The sequence below is a fragment of the Orcinus orca genome, chromosome 13, assembly GCF_937001465.1.
Source record: "Orcinus orca chromosome 13, mOrcOrc1.1, whole genome shotgun sequence".
NCBI classification, from domain to species: Eukaryota; Metazoa; Chordata; class Mammalia; order Artiodactyla; family Delphinidae; genus Orcinus; species Orcinus orca.
This window is the reverse complement of record NC_064571.1, coordinates 73,005,564-73,027,118: the sequence shown is the minus strand read 5'-3', so window position 1 is coordinate 73,027,118 and position 21,555 is coordinate 73,005,564. Positions and strand designations below refer to the sequence as shown.

The 21,555-nt window shown below is 41.9% G+C and overlaps 1 protein-coding gene across 13 annotated transcripts in view; it reads right to left on the bottom strand.

Moving 5' to 3' along the window:
* Positions 1-14,205, bottom strand: part of ITSN2 (intersectin 2) — a 162,014-nt gene extending 147,809 nt beyond the window's left edge. For 6 of the 13 annotated variants that reach the window (XR_007470728.1, XM_033425278.2, XM_033425285.2 and 3 more), the window contains exon 1: positions 13,646-13,784. The gene's annotated coding sequence lies outside the window, so the exon portion shown is untranslated. Of the gene's footprint in view, positions 1-12,387; positions 12,407-12,723; positions 12,806-13,184; positions 13,325-13,530; positions 13,549-13,645; positions 13,785-14,065 lie in introns of those variants that run through there. The other 7 variants (XM_033425280.2, XM_033425287.2, XM_049695685.1 and 4 more) reach the window with 7 other exon arrangements.
* Between the last annotated feature and the right edge of the window lie 7,350 nt (positions 14,206-21,555).

The window sequence follows — 21,555 nt, the reverse complement described above, 5'->3', positions numbered from 1 at the left end:
TAAATCTGATTTTTTTTTTTTTAAAAATCTAATCTTCACATGGCATACAAGGTGTTTTAGGGTTTATCTTCTGCCTACTTTTCCACTCTTGGAATACCTTCCCCTTCCACCTCTGCCCCATCTTATTCCTATTCCCTCTCTCTCTGAATCTGTGTAACTACCTACCTTCTCAGTGACACTTCTACCTACAAAAGCTTTCTTTGCCACATTCTCATTTTATCCTGTATATCTCTCCATTAAACTACATACCAACTAGTAATGTAACCTTTGTTTTCATTCCTGCCCACCTCTATTAGACTGTGAGTTCCTGTGAATGTCTCTTCATCTTCATATACCTAGTGCTCAGCAGTCAGCCACATGGTAGGTACTAAAATATCCTTTAATAAACACAAATGCTTTGACTCAGAGATTAGCATCCTTTCAACTGCACTGAGGACAAGCAAGTTGACAGTCTGGAACTTGAACTTTGAAAGCAGATCAACCAATTGAGCTCTAATCCCAGGGCAGTTACTTCTTAGTTTAGTAGACTTCCACATGACATAGCTTCAATTTCCTAACCTATAAATGTGGATAATGCCAGGCTTTTTTAAGGCTCAGCTATCACGTCTGTAAAGCAACTGGCACACACAAGGCGATCTTAAATGATGGCTATTACTACTATTATTTCAACATGATTTTCAACTATAATACAGTCAGTCCCCTACATATGAACCTTCAAGTTGCAAACTTTCAGATATGAACATGTGTTCGCATGTCCAATCACGTTAGTTCACATGCCGGGTGTACACTGTCACGTGCGTGCATCCTCTACAAGTGGTTGTGCTTTTGTGTACTCTACTGTACAGTACTGTATAGAGTTCACTAGTACAGTATCTTTATTTCAAGCCCAGCATGTCCGGAAGAAAGCGTAAAAGCAGCACTGACGTAGCTGGTACTGCTAAGAAGCGCCAAGCGATACCGATGGAAACAGAAGTGAAAACAATTGAGAGAGTGGAGCGACAAGAGGAAGAAGTAGTGACTGAAGAACCGAAGAGATTCATGACACAGGAAGTGGCAAGGGGATTTTCTTTATTTGAGGAGGCAGTTAGTTTTTGATGCACAGGACCTGAACGTAGAATCATACATGAAGGTTGCAGCAGCAGTTCAGAATGCGATCCAGTGCTACCGTGTCATCTATGACGAGAAAAAAAGAGCTACTACCCAAACATCACTGGATCGTTTTTTTCACGAGGGTAGACAGAACTGAATCCAGCAAGGAACCAGAACCTGTGCCATCAACTTCAGGCATGGGTGAAATTGCAACTTGCCCTCCCTCTCCTATTGCTGATGATCCTTCAGCTCTACCATCTCCCACCTCCTCTCCCTCCTCCAGTCAGTAACTCTCGTTGCCTGTTCACTTGATGCCAGCCCCTGTATGCCAGCTGTTGTATTGTATTACTGTATTTGTCAAGGTACTGTACTGTAATATTAAACATGTTTCTTTATTTTGTTTGTTTTTTATGTATTGTTTGTGTGAAAAGTATTATAAACCTATTACAGTACAGTACTATATAGCCAATGTGTTAGTTTGGTACCTAGGCTAATTTTGTTGGACTTAGGAACATATTGGACTTACGAACACGCTCTCAGAACGGAGTTCATTCGTATGTGGGGGATCTACTGTAGTTGGCTTGATTTCGCTGAACTGGTATAACAAACCACAGTTGTACCAATTACTAATAAAAAGGACATGTTTTTCTTACAAATATTGATTATATTTGAATAAAAGGTGACCACTATTTCTACCGAGAGGCTTAGGGCCCCAAATACACAAAGCATGTTGAGACTCAAAAACTTCAAAAAGAGAATTGTTCTATACAAACTTAGTTCTTAGTTCTAGTTCTTCAACCTAGCATCTTCAGTTTAAGATGTCTGAATATAAATTGTAAGTTTGGACTTTTATAAATGTTAAGTTTAGCCCACGAAGAATCAACCAATAAACGGGGCAAAAAAAGAACTGGAATGGTAAACTAATACTGAAGTAGCTAGCGCTCCAATAATATCAAAGATTTAAATTAAACCAATTTTAGAAGAATTAGTCAACAACACTGAACAAGACAATTCACCCACACGAAGGGGGAAAAAACATCTAAGAATAGCTTGTGACTCAGCCTGCATTGCTGTAAGGGGAGGGCTGGGGGTGCTGGTTATTTGGTCTATTCTCTTCTATCAGGACTAAATATTAAAGCAAAATTATTTACTTGAATGAGAAGTACAGAGGGAAAAAATTCAGGTAGATTCTTCACCTTCAAGTAAAATATCACCTCTCTGAAATAAAGATAACTTTCTAAGTTTTGAAGCCATGCAAGAAAACACAAAGGAAATAGTAAAAATTCATTTATATAAGTATTTTAAACTTCTGTTGAAAAAAAATTAAAAGATATACAATTGGAAAAAAATCACAACAAATATGACAGCCATTATTTTTAATATACAGAGAACTACTAAAATAATGAAAACAAATAGACAATTTTCCAAAGAGGAAATAAAACTGGCTAATAAATGTTAACATCACTAATAATCAAGAAAATACAAATGAAGTTCTCTTTTGTTTCTCCTTATAAACTTATTAAAAAAACCCCACAACAACAGACACTAGACAGTAGTCAGGGCTAGCAAACATGAGAAGAGATGAGTACTACAGACATACTCATGGGGGTGCAAACTGGTAGAGCTCTTCAGAAGGCAGTGTGAAAATATACAGCAAGAATCCTAACAACGTTCTTATCCTGTAAGTCAATAATTTCATTTCTGGAAATCTGTCATAAGCAAATAATAATAAATGTGGGAAAGACTTTACTTACAATGATATTCACTGCAGTTATTATTAGTTACTACACAAAAAAATTGGAAATAATATAAGCATCCAATAATAGGAGGACACACTGAGCCAAGTATTATGGTGCCACTTAAATTCATAATGATATGTAAATTATATCTCAATAACCTACTTTTTAATAAACAATTTCAGCTAGACCATATAATAACCTGGAAACTGGTTATGCTCTTATAACCTATGATATACTATAAATGTGTATTTATCATTATTAAAAATAACAGCGGCTAACGATCACTGAATACTTACCAAATACCAAGCCTGACACTCAGGTCTTTACTTGTTGTCACTGTTATCTCATTATCACTGATATCCTCATTATCAGGGCCATCCTAGAAGTCTGAGGCCCAGGACCACTCACCCACTGTGAGGCTAGCCCAAGATAAATCACACTTTAAAGGAGGTCTCAGTGTAAACATTTTCATAGGCCCCTTGAGAATATTAAAAAAAATAGTTTGAAGTTAAAATTTAATTATTTCAGAAAAGAAAGGTACAGTACCCCTGACTCACCCCCCTCCCTGCAACCACAGCCCAGAGCAGCCCCAGCTGACCTAACCAAAAGACAGGTCCGATTATTATTGTTACATTTATTGAAAAGTCATTATGAGATGGTCACACTAAACATACATTATCTCTTCATCCTCATAACAACTCTAGGGATAAATATTATTAGGGGGCTTCCCTGGTGGCGCAGTGGTTGAGAGTCCGCCTGCCGATGCAGGGGACATGGGTTCGTGCCCCAGTCCGGGAGGATCCCACATGCCGCGGAGCGGCTGGGCTTGTGAGCCATGGCCGCTGAGGCTGCGTGTCCGGAGCCTGTGCTCTGCAACGGGAGAGGCCACAACAGTGAGAGGCCCGCATACCGCAAAAAAAAAAAAAAAAAAAAAAAAAAAATATTATTAGGAAATCTCCACTTTTTAAAGAAAAGAAAACTGAGGCTTAGTGAGACTGTTACACTCACAAAGCTAATGAAAGGCTAAGTTGGAACTAAAACCCCAGACAGCACAAGCCATGTTCCTAACTACAGTGTTGTATTGTAAAACATGTACAAAAATATATATGCAAAAACAAAGAGAAAAGAGAGGGTGGATGGGAGACACCAAAATATGGTTGTCATTGGTTGTTGGACTTGGAATAACTTTTTTCTCCTACTTTTTCTCCCTCTATTTTACAAAGTTTCTTCAATCAGCATGCATTATTTTCATAATGAAAAATAGTTTCAGTTACATGATGAGACGTAAAGAGGAAAGGAATTTGAAAAAATATCAAATTAAATGACAAATAAATTACGTTGTTAATATATAAAGTGCTCACTTTTTATTCTTCTAGATCAGCAGTCAGTATACCTCAAGATTAGGCTAGTGGAACAACAGAATGTCCCTTAGTCTCTTATCAAAGCTAGAAGAACAGAAACGTAATGAACCCTGGAGAAAAAAGGAGTTGAGATCTTATCCAGTGTGCTGACAGCCAGGGAAAGGTGTGCAGGAACCCAAGTCTCCACGGACAAAAGCTGCATGGTTCCTTCTCTTCCCAAGCCCAAGGCTTCTACTTCAGGCAAAGGCTGCCAGTGGGCCTACCCCACCAAGTCACCAAACTTCCCTGGGCATTTCAAGATCTTACCAAGTTTACACCAGGACCCTCCAACTTCCCCTGTCCCCTCACACTGAAAAACGGGGGAAGTCAGAAGAGAAACTGAACACTTTCACAGCAGAAGAAATCTAGAAGGAAGATTTAACTATTCTGAACACTAGACCAGGTATGCTGGGTGAAAGAAGAACTTATTTCATCAGGCTTTCCCAGAGGCAAGGTTGATAATCCTCAAAATCACTCTAAATAACTTGCGGTTCCCCGAATGGGGAATTTCCACATCTGTTTTCACTCGGTTTTAGTCTCTGGGCCCTCCCTCTCTCCCTCCTTCCCCACGGGCCTTCAAAGCGCAGTTCCAAGGTTACTTCCTCAGTGTAAGTTTCTCTATTTTACATATTGGGAAGGTTGATTTCCTTCTTGATATCACCAACATCATCATGAGCACCTTTAATTCAAATCAACAAATCTTTACGGAGTCATCAGAGGTATAGCACCTGTATAAAATGTGTAAGCGCAGGGAATACACAAGAGGAATAAGACGAAAACTGAGTATTGCATGTAAGTGCTATAGGTATAAAGAAAAGACAGAAGATGGGCACCTAACTTTGCCTTAAGACTAGAAAGTTGTTAGATGAGTAATCCCAGAGGAAATGAATCCTAAATTGAGTAATGAAGAACTAAACAATAGGTATCACGCAGTAGGCTAGGAAAACAGATTTTTAGGAACTGGGAACAGAAATGGTCAAGGACACAGAAGAAAAAACTGTCTGAAAATTTAAAACATAATGTCAGAGGTTTGTAAATGGAGCTAATAATAGCACCTACATCACAGGGGTGTCGTAAAAATTAAATGAGTTAATAAATATAACGAATTAGAATAGTGCTACACATGGGGATTACAACATAAATGTTAGCTATTATCATTATCATTGATAAGAATCAATTTACAAAACTAAGAAACAAACTTGGAAAAAAATTTACACCTATAAGCAAGAGTTAATATTCTTAATATATAAAGAATTCTTAGAAATAACCAAGAGATGAACATGCCAATGAAGTGAGAAAAAGACAAATATTTCTCAAAGAAAAAAAAATTTAAGTATAATATTATTAATATTCAGAGAAAGAAAAATTAAAACAAGGGTTTTTATCAAATTATTAGATTAAAGAAAAAAAAGCCAGTGTTTCTGAGGATGTGGGGAATAGGACTGATTACATCTGGTAAGAGAACACTTTGGTACTGACAAGTTCTTCTAGAAGACAACTTGGCAATACATTTACATGGGCCTTAGGAAGTGTCCATACCTTTTGATCCAATACCACTGCAACTACTAGAAATTTATTCTAAGGAAATAATCATAGACATAAACACAGATATGGTTACAAGGATGTTAACTGTGGCACAATTTAAAATAACAACAACAAAAAAACTATAAACTACCTTAATGTTAGAGAACCAATATGAGACAATGATATGAGCACAGTATATACAGTCAGACTAAGTTCATAACCTATGGCTGCCACTTATTGGCTATGGGATCTTGGGAAAATTACTAAACCTGTCCTTGCTCAATTTTCTCAGCTGTAAAGTAAGTAATAAAAGAACAGGTCTTATAGAGAGTCTGAAGACTAGATGAGCAAAAATATGTAAAGTGTCTCAAAAGTATTGATAACCAGGATATAGTAAATGCACAATAAATACTAGACATTATTAACATACCGTAGTAGCAAGCCAATAAAAATTATATTGTAGATAAATATATAATAAAGTAGAACCATGGTTTTTGATAAATGCTAGTAAGCTAAAAAGCAGATTATATAAGCAGAGTATATAATTCCATTTTTCCCAAAGAAAAATTTCTAGAAGGAGATCTACTAAAATATTAACACTGAACATTTCTCCGGGTAATATGAATTACGGACTATTATTTTCTTCTTTCAACTTCCCTGTAGCTTTCCAGTTTTACACAAGGAACATGATATTACTCATCACAATAAAAATGGTACAAACAAAAAGTCTATAGAATTTTAAAACAAACACAACATAGCACTTTTAGAAAAAACCAAATTAAGGTATCTATTCTAAACTATTTGATAAATCTCTGCTCTAGGCTCATGTTGTGCCTGAGGTTTTTTTGTTTTTTGTTTTCTGGCTTAAGTTACTAGAAAATAGAAATATTAAGAGATCTGCTGGGTCCAAACCAAACAGTAAATGATAAACATTTCTGTTAAATACAATGACCTGAAATACTATTAAATTTACTCATAAAATGTGTACAATAATCCTTCCCCAATCTTGAATTCCTTAATAATTTTGAATGAGGCCAATTTACTTCTCTCGATTTCCCTCACCCACCTACCCACACATTCCCTAGCCTCATTTCCTACCTTACTTTTCTCCATGGCACTTAACAAATTCTAACTCCTAGACATTTTGTCTCTGCTCCCCCCCTTTTTTTTTTTTTGCGGTACGCGGGCCTCTCACTGTTGTGGCCTCTCCCGTTGTGGAGCACAGGCTCCGGACGCACAGGCTCAGCGGCTATGGCTCTCGGGCCCAGCCGCTCCGTGGCATGTGGGATCTTCCCGGACCGGGGCACGAACCTGTGTCCCCTGCATCGGCAGGCGGACTCTCAACGACTGCGTCACCAGGGAAGCCCTGCTCCCCCTTCTTGAATAAAAGTAGCACAAGGGCCAAGGTTTTTGTGTATTTTTTTCACTGTTTATATTCTCAGTGGTTGGGCCAGTTCCTGGCACGTAGACACTCATTATTTGCTAAAAGAATTAATTCAATACCAAGAATTACAAGTGATTTCTATTGGGTTTAACTTTTTAAAGAGGAAAGACAGTGTTTGAGAAAAAAGAAAAGAAAGTTAAAGCAGGTGGCAGAAAAGGTGGGAAGAGGGGATTTTTTTTTTCATTGAAGCCCCTGGAAAGACAAAGATGGGGTAAAGTCAACTTAATGAGGAAAGCAATAGCAAAGATGGATTTAAGAGAGAGCTGCTGCATGTACTTTTTCAAAATGGGATTACCACCAGGTTATGAAGACTATAAAACCCACGTATTGGAAAGTAGTGTTCAGAAAGTTTTGGGTTATCTGTCTCTAACCTAAATGGCTCTTTCCATCTCCATCATCCAAGTGACTTAGCTTTCTAGGACCCAGTGCAACCCCGGATCCTGGAGGTAGGAGCTAGTATGCTGGAAGAAGGTGGCAAAAACTCCAATTAGAATCATGGAATGAAGACCAGACACCAAAAGAAAGGAGAGGTGGTGAGGGAAAGCCTTCCAATACAGGTTGTCTAAGCATTTCACTGCAACTTTAGCAGAGGGAAAGCCTAAAATGTTTCTCGTGAGGTGAATAGAGTAAGGGAAATTAAATCTCAAGTCTTAACCATGGCTTCTCCTCTACAATTCCGGTTTTTAGGGCTTACCACAAAGTCAGAGAATGAATGCTACACAAGTGTTCCCAGCCTGCATCATTCTCAGCAAACTTCACTAATCCTGAAGTTCTCACTTATATTCACCAAAAAGTATCTCATACTTACTAAAATTAAAGTCACCTAATGTTACATAAATTGAGAAATTATTAACTTGACCTACTTAATTCTTATATTTAAGCAGTCATTCTTTTTTTTTTAACATCTTTATTGGGGTATAATTGCTTTACAATGGTGTGTTAGTTTCTGCTTTATAAAAAGCAGTCATTCTTAAGTGTGAAGGAGGAGGGGTGAGGGGGTGAAGAAAGTGTCCAAATACATATTTTAAGCAAAAATAAAACGATAAAGCAACAGTTATCAGTGTCCTCCTAACTGTCGGAGCAAACCCTGCTGGGTCCTTATCTGTATGGGCTCTGCAGTTTCACACTGCCACCGTCCTTGATCATTCTTTCCCATTAGCAACCTCACACTAGCCAAGCACTCCTCACACTGAAAAGTAGAAGTTATTTAAGCATATGGATTCAAAGACTTTGAAGTAATAATCCAAAGCTGTTGTTTCTTTTGCAGATATACAACATTTTCTTCTTTCAGGCTATGTTTCCCCATCTCCCCACTGCCCCAAATTAAGGGGACTAAAAGGGCAGATTCTTTGTTGGGAGATGGGATTGTGGCTAAATTCTACTCTATTTTCCAGCCTTCTTTTAGGAATGGTAAGATTAAAAATTAAGGGCTAGGGCTTCCCTGGTGGCGCAATGGTTGAGAGTCTGCCTGCCGATGCAGGGGACATGGGTTTGTGCCCCGGTCTGGGAAGATCCCACATGCCGCGGAGCGGCTGGGCCCGTGAGCCATGGCCGCTGAGCCTGCGCGTCCAGAGCCTGTGCTCCGCAACGGGAGAGGCCACAACAGTGAGAGGCCCGTATACCACAAAAAAAAAAAATAAATAAATAAATTAAGGGCTAATCATCATCAAAAAATCTACAAACAATAAATACTGGAGAGGGTGTGGAGAAAAGGGAACCATCTTGCACTGTTGGTGGGAATGTAAATTGATACAGCCACTATGGAGAACAGTATGGAGATTCCTTAAAAGACTAAAAATAGAACTACCATACGACCCAGCAATCCCACTACTGGGCATGTACCCTGAGAAAACCATAATTCAAAAAGAGTCATGTACCACAATGTTCACTGCAGCTCTATTTACAATAGCCAGGACATGGAAGCAACCTAAGTGTCCATCCACAGATGAATGGATAAAGATGTGGCACATATATACAATGGAATATTACTCAGCCATAAAAAGAAATGAAATTGAGCTATTTGTAATGAGGTGGATGGACCTAAAGTCTGTCATACAGAGTGAAGTAAGTCAGAAAGAGAAAAACAAATACCCTATGCTAACACAAATATATGGAATCTAAAAACAAACAAACAAACAAACAAAAAAATGGTTCTGAAGAACCTAGGGGCAGAACAGGAATAAAGATGCAGACATAGAGAATGGACTTGAGGACACGGGGAAGGGGAAGGGGAAGGGGAAGCTGGGACAAAGTGAGAGAGTGGCATGGACATATATACACTATATACACTACCAAATGTAAAATAGATAGCTAGTGGGAAGCAGCCACATAGCACAGGGAGATCAGCTCAGTGCTTTGTGACCACCTAGGGGGTTAGGATAGGGAGGGTGGGAGGGAGACGCAAGAGGGAGGAGATATGGGGATATATGTATATGTATAGCTGATTCACTTTGTTATAAAGCAGAAACTAACACACCATTGTAAAGCAATTATACTCCAATAAAGATGTTAAAAAAAAAATTAAGGCCTAAAAGGCTAATTTCTTTTCCAGTTACTAGGTTAAAAAAATTTTTTAATAAATAAAAAATAAAAAGGAGACTAAGTTTAGTTTTGAAATTTCTCATCGACATAAGTTGGAATAATAACAGGTAACATTTATTAAGCACTCATACTGAGCAGAAGTCACTGTGCTAAGTAAGCACTTTATATTATATACAACAGCACTATGAGTTGGTAATGTTACTTCCCCCATTTTACAGATAAGGAAACAGAAGCTTAGAAAATTAAAATAAGTTGCTCAAGGTTGCTATTTAGTGTTGGAGCTGGGAGCAGGAGGCTTAACTTGAAAGCCTGTACTCTTATCTACCACAGTTAAGATAAAAATAAATAAAATTTTCATTGAAACACATAACATGAATATGTATTAGTGAAGAAAAGGATCTAGAAAACATGAAACTGTTGCTTAAGTAAAACAAGTTAAATGTCTGCCATCTGGTATTAGATCCCTAAATGTCTACCATAATCACTGCTAAACAGCTTCACAAATAAATAAATCATTCAGTGTCCTGATATAGCTGTGAAATTAATTTTTAAGTGAATCTCTCAAAATAATACATTTGCAAATGAAATATGCTGCCCTCTTAGAGTTGTAAAAATACATTATCTCTTGATGTATTCACTGCCCTACTTCTTTTTCTGCTGTTTCCTCCCCCCTCCCCCACTTCCTCTCTGCCTTCAGATCCTTTAAGGCCCGTTCAGTTCCTCCTTCTCAGCAATACCTATATGCACACTCTTACTCAATAGGACTCTAACATTAGTCGCTGTGCTCTGTAGTTAAAGGATGACAAAAAGTCAGGAATGAACTCAAGTAAAAGATACAGCGTTTCTGATGCATCTTCATCTTTAGAACTATTCTTTTACAGAACTAATCCTAAACATGATTTTTCTACTTCATACTTGGAATCCACCTTTAACAATTAACACACAAAAAAATCTGTTTTTAAGCTTTTCTTCATAAATAGTTATTCCATACATTTTTCCATAAATAAGGTATTGAAAAGATCAGAATATAAAAAAGAAAAACAAGAAAATGCACTGTTGTATGGTAATAAAATACCCCATTTTGAGAAATGTAATTAGTTTATTTTGAATCATTCCTGGAACTTGTTAATATAAATGCTTTACAAGTAAATATAGTATATAAAAATGCTAGTTACTTATCGATGGAATAATATGTACTTTCATTCATCTATTCAACAAATATTTATTGAATGCCCAAATAACCTTTTGTTTTTGTTTTAATTTCTGAACCAAGATGAGTGTACCAGATAAGGGAACAGGTGCTGAAGTTAGAAGGATCCTGGTTTGCAACCTGGCTCCTGTACTTACTAGCTCAGTGACCTAGAGCAGCTCAGTTAACCTAGAGTAGTCAGTTAACCTTCAGGTTAACATTTCATTTATCTATTTGATGGGAGGGAAAGAACTACTCATAGGGCACAGCACAGGGCCTGGCAGGCAGTAAGTACTCAATAAATGACAAGAATGGTAAATACATTTTAATACTGAGGAAAGAAGCTGAAAAGGGAGATGACCAATAATGGTCTTTTTGTCTTACTAGAAAGAAATTTGTGAAACTGTATTAAAGATACAATAAAATAAAAATCTTAGGGTTATGTAAGAAAATTTCCATTTTAAAAAAGAGATATGATAAGTATATAGAGTGAAAAAACTAAAAAATAAAGATAAGGAAGAAAGAAAGAAATGGGTAAAGAAGATCTTGAAAGCTACTGAGTTTGGGTGACGGATGTATAGAGGTTCCTTTTACTATTCTGATTCTGTGAAAATACAAAAATTTTTAAAACCATAATTCCAATCCCAGCACATGCCTAACACATTTCCTCATATTCAGGAGAGATCAGGATTTTATCCTTGAGATGTGCTGAACTAACAATAGTACCTCCCTGCTCAATAATTCAGTACAGGTCAAGTTTTCTCAGACAATTCTACCTTTCGTTATAAAGGTAAACAAAAGGAACAATTACATGCATTAAAGTATAAAATGCAACCTCTTCTGAGGCTCATTAATACTACACTAAAACAGCAGCCATGCACATTTTTTCCATGTCCTCTAAAAAAAACACAAAATTCTGTTTGTCCTTAAACGAAGCTTTTAAAAACAACTTGCACCTTACATACTTTTGAAATAATAAAGGATATATGTCAATCATATCTCAGTAAAGCTGGGGGAAATAAAGAAATGACAAGAAAATCGTAGGCACAGCCAAAGAAACTTAGCACATCAGAACTGCTACTATCTTTAAATTTTGAGGGACGTCATTATTAATTTATGTAAAGGTTCTACTTTATGTTTCTAGATTGCGTTTAGGTTTTACCACTGATTAACAACATAGCAAACAAGCACAGGGAGAGAGGCAATTAATTTTCTTAAGAGGCTTAAGAGGCTTAACCTACAGAGTCTAGGCTACCTAAATTAAGCTGACTGGGACAACATAAAATTTCAAGGCACACCTTGCCTATTTCTGGTTAAGCAAGTAAACACTAGTAAAAAACTAGAGCATTTAGTAAAGCAAACATTTTTGTGTTAACCTTAATTCCTATCACAAAGCGGTTGGCTCCATCAAAAATATTCCTAATTCCTAAACAATACAAGTTTCAAATGAAGCATACTTGCCCTCAGCAATCATTCGACGATAAAGCACAGGATTAATAAATCCCAATACAGCATCTTTCTACAAAATGCAAGGCCATCTGCAGTTTCAGCCTCGGTTTACCCATTCACTATGCATATGCAGGCGTCTTTTAAAAAAAATTATAAAAGCAATAAACTTTACTCTGGTCCAAGAGATTACATCTCTCCGTGCTTCCTGTACACCCTGGGAAGTCAATAACACTAAAGTCAAATTGTAACATTTCCCAACTTTGGTTTAAGGTGAGCGGTGGACGCCGAGCATCCGCCCACTGGCCTCTCGTGACTCGGGCTACTTTGACGCACCAGGATGCGGCTCACCTGACATTCCGCACCAACCCTTACCAGGAAGGAAAACCAACTCCGTGAAAATAAAATGGGGCTCCGAGGAAGCATGCGGGTGCCCCTCAGGGCTGTCTCTCTTCTGCCCGCACCCCGAAAGCGAGGGGGCTACGCCGCCCTCGGCCCGCCGCGGCGTCCGCACCTGCCAGAAGAGGCCGCGGCCGGGGGCCGGAGCTCGGCCGTGGAGAAGAGGCAGCCCGGCCCCGGCCCCTCGTCGTCCGCCCTGGCCCCGCCGCGGGGGCAGGAACCCGGCGCCGGAGGTTTCCGCCCGGCGCCGCCAAGCCCGCCAGGGGCCTAGCTCGGGGGCCGCCCGGGCTCCCGAGGGCCCGTCCGCGTCGTGCGGGGCGCCCAGCCCGGCCCGCGAGCCTCCCCGCGGCGGACGCGGCGGCGTCCGCACCTGCCCCGCGCCCTGCGGCAGGCCCGGCAGCAGCTTCACCCACCTGGCGCGCCACCGCGCCTCCCGCACGTCACAGCGCGGTCCCGCGCCCCTCGGCACCAGCGGCGCGGGCGCGGGCGGACGCCGGGAGACCCTGCCCAGCAGCCGCCGCCGCCGCGGCCGCTTCGTAGTCAGGCTGCCGCCAACGAACCTGTTGCGCAGCCTGTCACGGCCGCTCGGGCTCCGCGGCGCCGCCTCAGCCCCACAACAACATGGCGGCCGCGGCCTCCGCAGGAAGCCGGGGGGCGGGGTGGGAGGCGACGGTCCGGGCGGCTCACTGCCCGCCCGCTGCCGGGCACCGACTCCCCCACCCTCGGGAACCCGAAATTGGCCCGGGCGCGGCTTCTCACCCCCAGAGCCCCAGGGCAGCGGACCCCGCGGGCCTGGTCCTAGTGTTCCGCTCTCCCCTCGGGGAAGCCCCGAAGCCCGGACGCGGCAGCCCTTCCTGGAGGGGCGCCTACCCACCTGGCTCCTCCTCCGCGAGGTGACATGTTGAGGCTGGGTGGTGCTTTTCCCGCCACCGCAGACCCCACAGTTTTGGAAAAGGGGCAAACGGTGTATGGTGCGTGCCTGCTGCACCTCCCGTGGCGCTCTCCCTGGAGCCTTCTAACTCACTACAGTATCTTCGCCGACCTGGGAGCTCGATTCCCCTGGAATGGGGGGTGGGGCGGGAGGAGGTTGTTCCCACCCTTGCTCATGGGTGTGTTACAGGCCTTTCCCTCAGGTAGCGCAGAAGGACTCACTGTACCCAACGGTCGTCCATGCAGCGTTCCTCACCCTCCTCCATCACAAACAAAAAAGGGCAAGAGAGGGGCCTTCCAACCCTCATCCACGCTCAGAGCAACTGCCCCGTATACTCTGGCCGAGCAGTAAGAAATTAGTCACCTCTCCGTGAACTCCACCACCTGAGGGTCTGCGGATGCTGGACGTTCTTCCCCGCCTGATAGCTGCCTGACAGGTGAAGCTCAAATTGTGTCTCTTTTTTCTCCCCTTTCAGCTCCTAGTTTCTTCGCAAAAGACTAGATAACACAAGTCACCGCCATTTATGGAGGTTTTGCCCGTGACACAGCGCTCCTACAAGAGAAAGCCTTTTTGTTAGTTGGGGTTAGAGGAGTCGGTGGTTCCTCTGGGCATAACAAGAGTGGGGGTACGAGACCCAAGAGCTCTGTTGGCTTTCAGAGGCAGGGGCGGGGCTGGTCCCATGTGCAAAACTCATATCCCCATGACTTGTTGGAAACGGAGAAATCTGTGCAGATCAGATGATCCCGTGGCTTGCTTTCATTCTACCTGTTGGGGCATGTGAAGGTAGCAAGGCTGGCTTGAGAGGCATGACTCCAAAGCCCAGGCCTATCTGAACTAGTCAACCAAGTCATGTGAGGAACTTAGCACACATCAGTGATGATAAACAGGCTTTTCCTGCTCTCACACTCAGTGTTTTTCCTAACTCTTGGGTTTGGACCTGACCAAGACCTGACAGGTCCTGAGCTTCAGTGACACAGAGAGACCTGACTCCTTTGCATTAGCCTAGGAAGTCCTTTATCTACTAGAGACCAGTCAGTCTAACCCGTATCTGCTGGGGGCTAATCAGTCTGCAAACAAACCACCCAAGCTAGAGGTAGCACTCTTGAGCACATGGTCTCATTCCCTTGACAGACATCACCAGTTAATTGTGATTCCTTTCAGAGCCCCTACTTCAGTCCAGGCCTCTGAATCCTTCTCAACATAGTGCTCCAGAGAGTTGGCTTGTAAGGTGAAACCTGTTTGTTTGGTTTTTTGCGGTATGCGGGCCTCTCACTGTTGGGGCCTCTCCCGTTGCGGAGCACAGGCTCCGGACGCATAGGCTCAGAGGCCATGGCTCACGGGCCCAGCCGCTCTGCGGCATGTGGGATCTTCCCGGACCGGGGCACGAACCCGTGTCCCCTGCGTCGGCAGGCGGACTCTCAACCACTGTGCCACCAGGGAAGCCCGAAACCTGTTTTTAATTCCCGATAGGCAGATTGTTAGCCAGTCTCCATTTCCCTCCCATCATTTGATCAATGTCATTTGTGTTTCTGGGTTCTGGACCGGACCTGATACAATTCACCCTGAGTCCTCTTTCTTTCTGAAGGAGGAGCCAAATCCTTGGCAAGACAGAAATGAACTTTATAGAAAGGAATGGTTATAAAGAAGTAAAAAACATTTTAAAAGTCTTCGTAAAATAGACCAAAAAGCTAAGAACCTCTGATGGAAATTGAGGTCCTGAATACAATTGGGAGCCTATAGTACCCCAAACACTAAAACAATTATATCCCAGGGTTCCATTCAGAGCTCTGAGGCCAGTTTGTCCATCCTATCCTACCCTTCAGCATTGATGATTCACTAGGTGGTACCTCCACCATCCCAGTTCTTTGACTTCCTCTTCTCTCCATAGGGCACACCTTGGAACTGTATCTATAATTTCTCTCCTTAATATTTCCCAAATCCCACCATCTCTTTTTTTCATCTCCAGCACCAACTGGAAATCAGATACCTGGAGGAACTAAGTAGTACCTAAGGCATATAGATGTACCGGCCAAGTCTAAAGAAGTTTAGGAATTATTGTAGGGTGAGAAGTTAGGTAGGGGGCTAGGTATGTTGCATTTCTCTTCCCCAAGTTCTGCCACAATTTAGGATAGATTCAAGGCGTGTTGCTGGTAACCTAGCTTTTACCATGGGAGCATTTAATCTCAATCTGTTTTCCTTCCCTGCACTGATCCTCCCTCCCAACCATATATATCCTATGTTCTAGCAATCTCTGTTTCTGTTAGTTTTCAAAGATTCTGTCCTTCACCCCATTCCTACCCAGTCAACCCACATAAAAATTCATAGTAATGGAAAGAGGCTAGAGTAGAGTACAGAAGCAATTCCAGACTCTAAGCATCTCATAAGATCAATATAGAGTAGGAAGAACTTGGAGCTCATATGTAATACCTCTACTAGTAATAAATCTCCCAAGACAGTGGTGTAAACAATTTATAAAGAAATTAAGAGAAAAGGGGCAAAAAATAGTTTTTAAATTTACTCAGAAACTTATTTTTGATGTGCTTCATTCTTTCCTGATGATCCAAGTTTCCATCTGATAATATTTCTCTTTAACTGAAGAAGTTCTTTTAGTGTTTTTTATAGTGCAGGTGTGTTGGCTACAAATCCTTTTAGTTTTATTTTATCTGAAAATATTTTTATTTTGCTTTCATTCTTGAATGATATATGCCCTGAATATAGAGTTCTGGATTGACAGGGGAGTTATTTATTTATTTATTTAAAAATTATTTATTTATTTTTGGCTGCGTTGGGTCTTCATTGCTATGCACAGGCTTTCTCTAGTTGCCAGGAGTGGGGGCTACTCTTCGTTGCAGTGCACAGGCTTCTCATTGCGGTGGCTCCTCTTGTTACAGAGCACGGGCTCTAGGCACGCAGGCTTCAGTAGTTATGGCACACAGGCTCAGTAGTTGTGGTTTGTGGGCTCTAGAGCACAGGCTTAGTAGTTATGGCACACAGGATTAGTTGCTCCGTGGCATGTGGGATCTTCCTGGACCAGGGCTTGAACCCGTGTCTCCTGCATCGGCAGGTTTATTCTTAACCACTGCGCCACCAGGGAAGCCCAGGGGGGTTTTTTAGTTTCAGCATTTTAATGATGTTTTTCCATTCTCTCTGACCTCCATGGTTTCAGATGACTGTTGGCTGTTGAGCAGATCATTTTTTTTCTCTGTGTAATATGTTATTTTCTCTTGCTGCTTTCAAGAGTTGCTCTTTGGCTTTGGCTTTCAATAATTTGACTCTGGTGTACATCAGTGTGAACTTTTTTGTGTTTATTCTGCATGGTGTTCATTTGTAATCTTGTATCTGCAAGTTTCTGTCTTTCATCAAATTAAGAAAAATCTTAGCCTTTATTTTTTAAAATACTTTTTTTCTGCCCCATTCTCTCTCATCTCCTTCTGGCATTCCAGTTACATGTATATTTGACTATTTGATACCATCTGGGGTTCATGTAAAATGTGCTTTAGCAGTGGAGCAGTGTTCCACACTGAACACCAGAAAAACCTGGCTCTACCCTCCTGATCCTCAGGGCATCTGGAGATAGAAGTGGTGGGCAGTATGATTCTAAAGCTGTGCCCCCTCTACCTTCTGTCTTTGGTAGGAGTTAATCTGCCTCTACTGTTAGCAACTGTACTTTCCAGCTAGGGGGTCTCTTCTGTTCTCCTGTAGAAAATAACACAACCTCACAGTCTTTCCGTGCCACTACCAAACACACACACACACACACACACACACACACACACACACACATACTTATATACTGTCACATTGATTCTATCCCTTCTGAGAAATAGATGGAAAGTAAGGTTTGTCCCTTTTTTAGTTTCTTTTTCCTCTTAAAGCTCACACGAAAGAATAGATGTGCTGACTGGTCCTTTGCATAAAGAACTAAAGTCAAAGTTAACCTGGGAAACCAAGCTGAGGCTGCCCTAGTTTCTGAATATAAAAACAGATGAAAGCAGGCCAGGAATAGGGGAGGTCAGCGTCCAGGAAAAGGCCTTGGGCTTCATTTGACACCTACAGATGTACCTCGTTTTATTGCACTTTATTGTGCTTCACAGATACTGCCATTTTACAAATTGAAGTTTTGTGGCAACCCTGCATATCAAACAAGTCTATCGGAGCTGTTTTTTCAAAAGTATTTGCTCATTTTGTGTCTCTGTGTCACATTTTAGTAATTCTCACAATATTTCAAACCTCATTATTATTTATTGTGGTGATCTGTGATCATGATCTTCGATGTTACTGCTACAACTTGCTAAAGACTTGGATGATGGTTAGGATTTTTAGCAATGAAGTATTTTTTACTTAAGGTATGTACTTTTTAAGGCATAATGCTATTGCACACTTAATATACTACAGTGTAATGTAAACATAATTTTTATATGCACTAGGAAACCAAAAAATTTACTTTATTGCAATATTTGCTTTATTGTGGTGGTCTGGAACTGAACCCTCAAAATTCCCAAGGTATGCCTGTATTTGCTGATTCATTAATCTGATATTTGTGTTCCTTTGGTAAATAGTTATTAAGAACCTATTGTGTTCCAGCTACTCAACACAAGGAGTTAGCAAGGAAGTAGCACTAGTGGGGAGCAGTTGAGACTCAATTTAGAGGAATGGTCAGTGGGACAAACTTGTTCCTTTGCTCTTATCTTAGCTTCTTGACCTCCCATACCCTAATCTGGAGCCCTAGAGAAGATGAGAAACAGAGAAGTGGAAATAGGAGTGACTTTAGGGGAAAAAGGAGGGAAGTTCCCTAGTGTGAAGGAAGGAATGTTCTCATTATTGGGGTACTTGTTCCCTGCAAAATTTGTGACTCTGGCTAAAGGCCTGATGGTACCGGAAAGGCAGTACCAGGCAAACTAGAAGGGGAAGTTAACCAGACTTGGCCCTGGGCCAGCACTGCAGGGTAGAGCCAAAGGCCAGACTGGGGTGAGGCCCTGGAGGCTCTGGACAGGGTATATGCCCATTCATGACTGAAGCACCAGGGGCTTCCAGGCTGGCAGGTATAGCTCAGCAAAAGGGAATCCAGCCTGTATTCAAGAGTCAGACATGTGGATGTCTGGCAGATTTGTCCAGCTGTCTGTTTAGTTTACTGTTGCTGTCTCCAGCACAAACCTGGAGTGATACCGGTTTCCTTCTTGTAATAACGTAACTAATATTTATATGGCGCTTTGTACTTAACAGAGTAATTTTATTTCATTTAATCCTCACAGCAGTCCTAGAGAGCAGGCTAAAGTTCTGTTTGTGATTATCTAACTTTGGTTGGTATGAAGAAAAGGAGGTAGAGTCAGGCATAAGCCTTGTGTTGGGAATTTCCCCATGCAGAGTTGTGATTTTTCCCCCCCTTTTAAATAGAGGAACACAAGCCATGCTATTCTGTGTTCAGAAAGCAACAATGTTTTAGTTTAGGTTTTTTTTTAATATTTATTTATTTATTTTGGCTGCACTGGGTCTTAGTTGCAGCATGCAGACTCTTAGTTGTGGCATACATGCAGGATCTAGTTCCCTGACCAGGGGTCTAACCTGGGCCCCCTGCATTGGGAGCGCAGAGTCTTACCCACTGGACCACCAGGGAAGTCCCAACAATGTTTTAGTTTAAAATATACAGTAGATCAGATCATTTTGTACTACTTGGCCCAGACTGGTGGGACAAACATTTTTATTTCTAGTATTGCCATTTTCTTCTCCCTAAGTAAGTTATCTTGAGCCAGTGAAATATAAGATAACTGCCCCTATCCCGACCTTATGCCCACTCTCAGGAGAGAGAGATTGAGTAACCATCCTTGCTTTGGAGCCATAACAGTATAGGAGTATAGACTTCATGCCAATAGGAAGCCACAGTTTGCTTGTTTAGGTGATATAATTGATTCCTTCTAGTGTAGTTTTCATTTCAGTTGTGTTGTTCATCTCTGTTTGTTTCTTCTTTAGTTCTTCTAAATTTTTGTTAAACGTTTCTTGTATCTTCTCCATCTGTGCCTCCATTCTTTTTCTGAGATCTTGGATCACCTTTACTTTTATTACTCTGAATCCTTTTTCCGGTAGATTGCCTATCTCCACTTCACTTAGCTGTTCTTCTGGGGTTTTGTCTTGTTCCTTCATCTGGGATATATTCCTCTGCCATCTCATTTTGTCTAACTTTCTGTGATTGCAGTTTCCATTCTGCAGGCTGCAGGATTGTAGCCTGGCTCCTGTCTGTCCCCTGGTGGATGAGGCTGTCTAAGAGCCTTGCACAGGCTTTGTGGTGGGAGGGACTGGTACCTGCCCACTGGTGGGTGGAGCTGGGTTTTGTCCCTCTGGTGGGCAGGACCCTGTCAGGGTGTGTGTTTATTGGGCAGCTGTGTGCTTAGGAAGACTTTAAGCAGCCTGTCTGCTGATGGTTGGGGCTCTGTTCCCACCCTGTTGGTTGTTTGGCCTGAGGTGTCCCAGCAATGGAGCCTCTAGGCTGTTGGTTAGTGCCAGGTCTTGAGAAAATGGTGGCCTCCGAGAGGGCTCACTCCCCGCAGTGAGCCACAGCTGCCCCCCACCCCGCCTCTGCAGGAGACCCTCCAATACTAGCAGGTAAGTCTGGCCCAGTCTCTTATGAAGTCACTGCTTTTTTCCCCTGGGTCCTGGTGCACATGAGACCTTGTGTGTGCCCCCCAAGAGTGGAGTTTCTGTTTCCCCCAGTCCTATGGAATTCCTGCAATCAAACCCCGCGGCCTTCAAAGCCAGATTCTCTGGGGGTTACTCCTCCTGTTGCCAGACCCTTAGGCTGGGGAGCCTGACATGGGGCTCAGAGCTTTCACTCCTGTGGGAGAACTTCTGTGATATAATTATCTTCCAGTTTGTGGGTCGCCCACCCGGCATGTATGAGATTTGATTTTATCACAGTTGCACACCTCCTACTGTCTCATTATGGCTTCTTCTTTGTCTTTGGATGTAGGGTATCTTTTTTGGTAGGTTCCAGTGTTTTTTTGTCGATGGCTGTTCAGCAGTTAGTTGTGATTTTGGTGTTTCTGTAAGAAGAGGTGAGCTCATGTCCTTCTACTCTGCCATCTTGTCTGTGATCCAAGGTGATATACTTGAAACTTGCCCTGTCTTGACTTCCCTCAAGAACAAGATGAACATTTAAAAATTAGAGCAATGGGGGCTTCCCTGGTGGCACAGTGGTTGAGAATCTGCCTGCTAATGCAGAGGACACGGGTTTGAGTCCTGGTCTGGGAGGATCCCACATGCCACGGGGCAACTAGGCCCATGAGCCACAACTACTGAGCCTGCGCGTCTGGAGCCTGTGCTCCACAACAAGAGAGGCCGCGACAGTGAGAGGCCCGTGCACCGTGATGAAGAGTGGCCCCCACTCGCTGCAACGAGAGAAAGCCCTCGCACAGAAACGAAGACCCAACACAGCCAAAAATAAGTAAGTAAATAAATAAATAAGCCATTAAAAAAAAAAAACTAGAGCAATGAAATCACTGCCCAAAATGAGGTCAGCAACCTGAAGTCAGTTGCCATCCTCATCCACCCTTCCAGGAGAATTTTCTGCCTTGGAGGTTAGGATTGGGTACCGGTGTTATTTGCCATTTCTGGTTTTTTTCCTTTTGTGTTGCATGTATCCAATAAACATTTCCCCCCATTTCTAGTATCTAGTTTTAAAGTGCTTAATTCAGTAGACACGTGTAGAAGCACAAGAAGAGACAAAAATAGACTGCTTGCAAATTAATTTAACCTCAGAAGCCATTCTTCAACAGGTGGATATTTTTGGCTTTTTTTACAAATGAAAAATGTGAGTGTCAGAAAATCTACAGCCCTTGAACAAAGCCATTCAGCCATAAGTG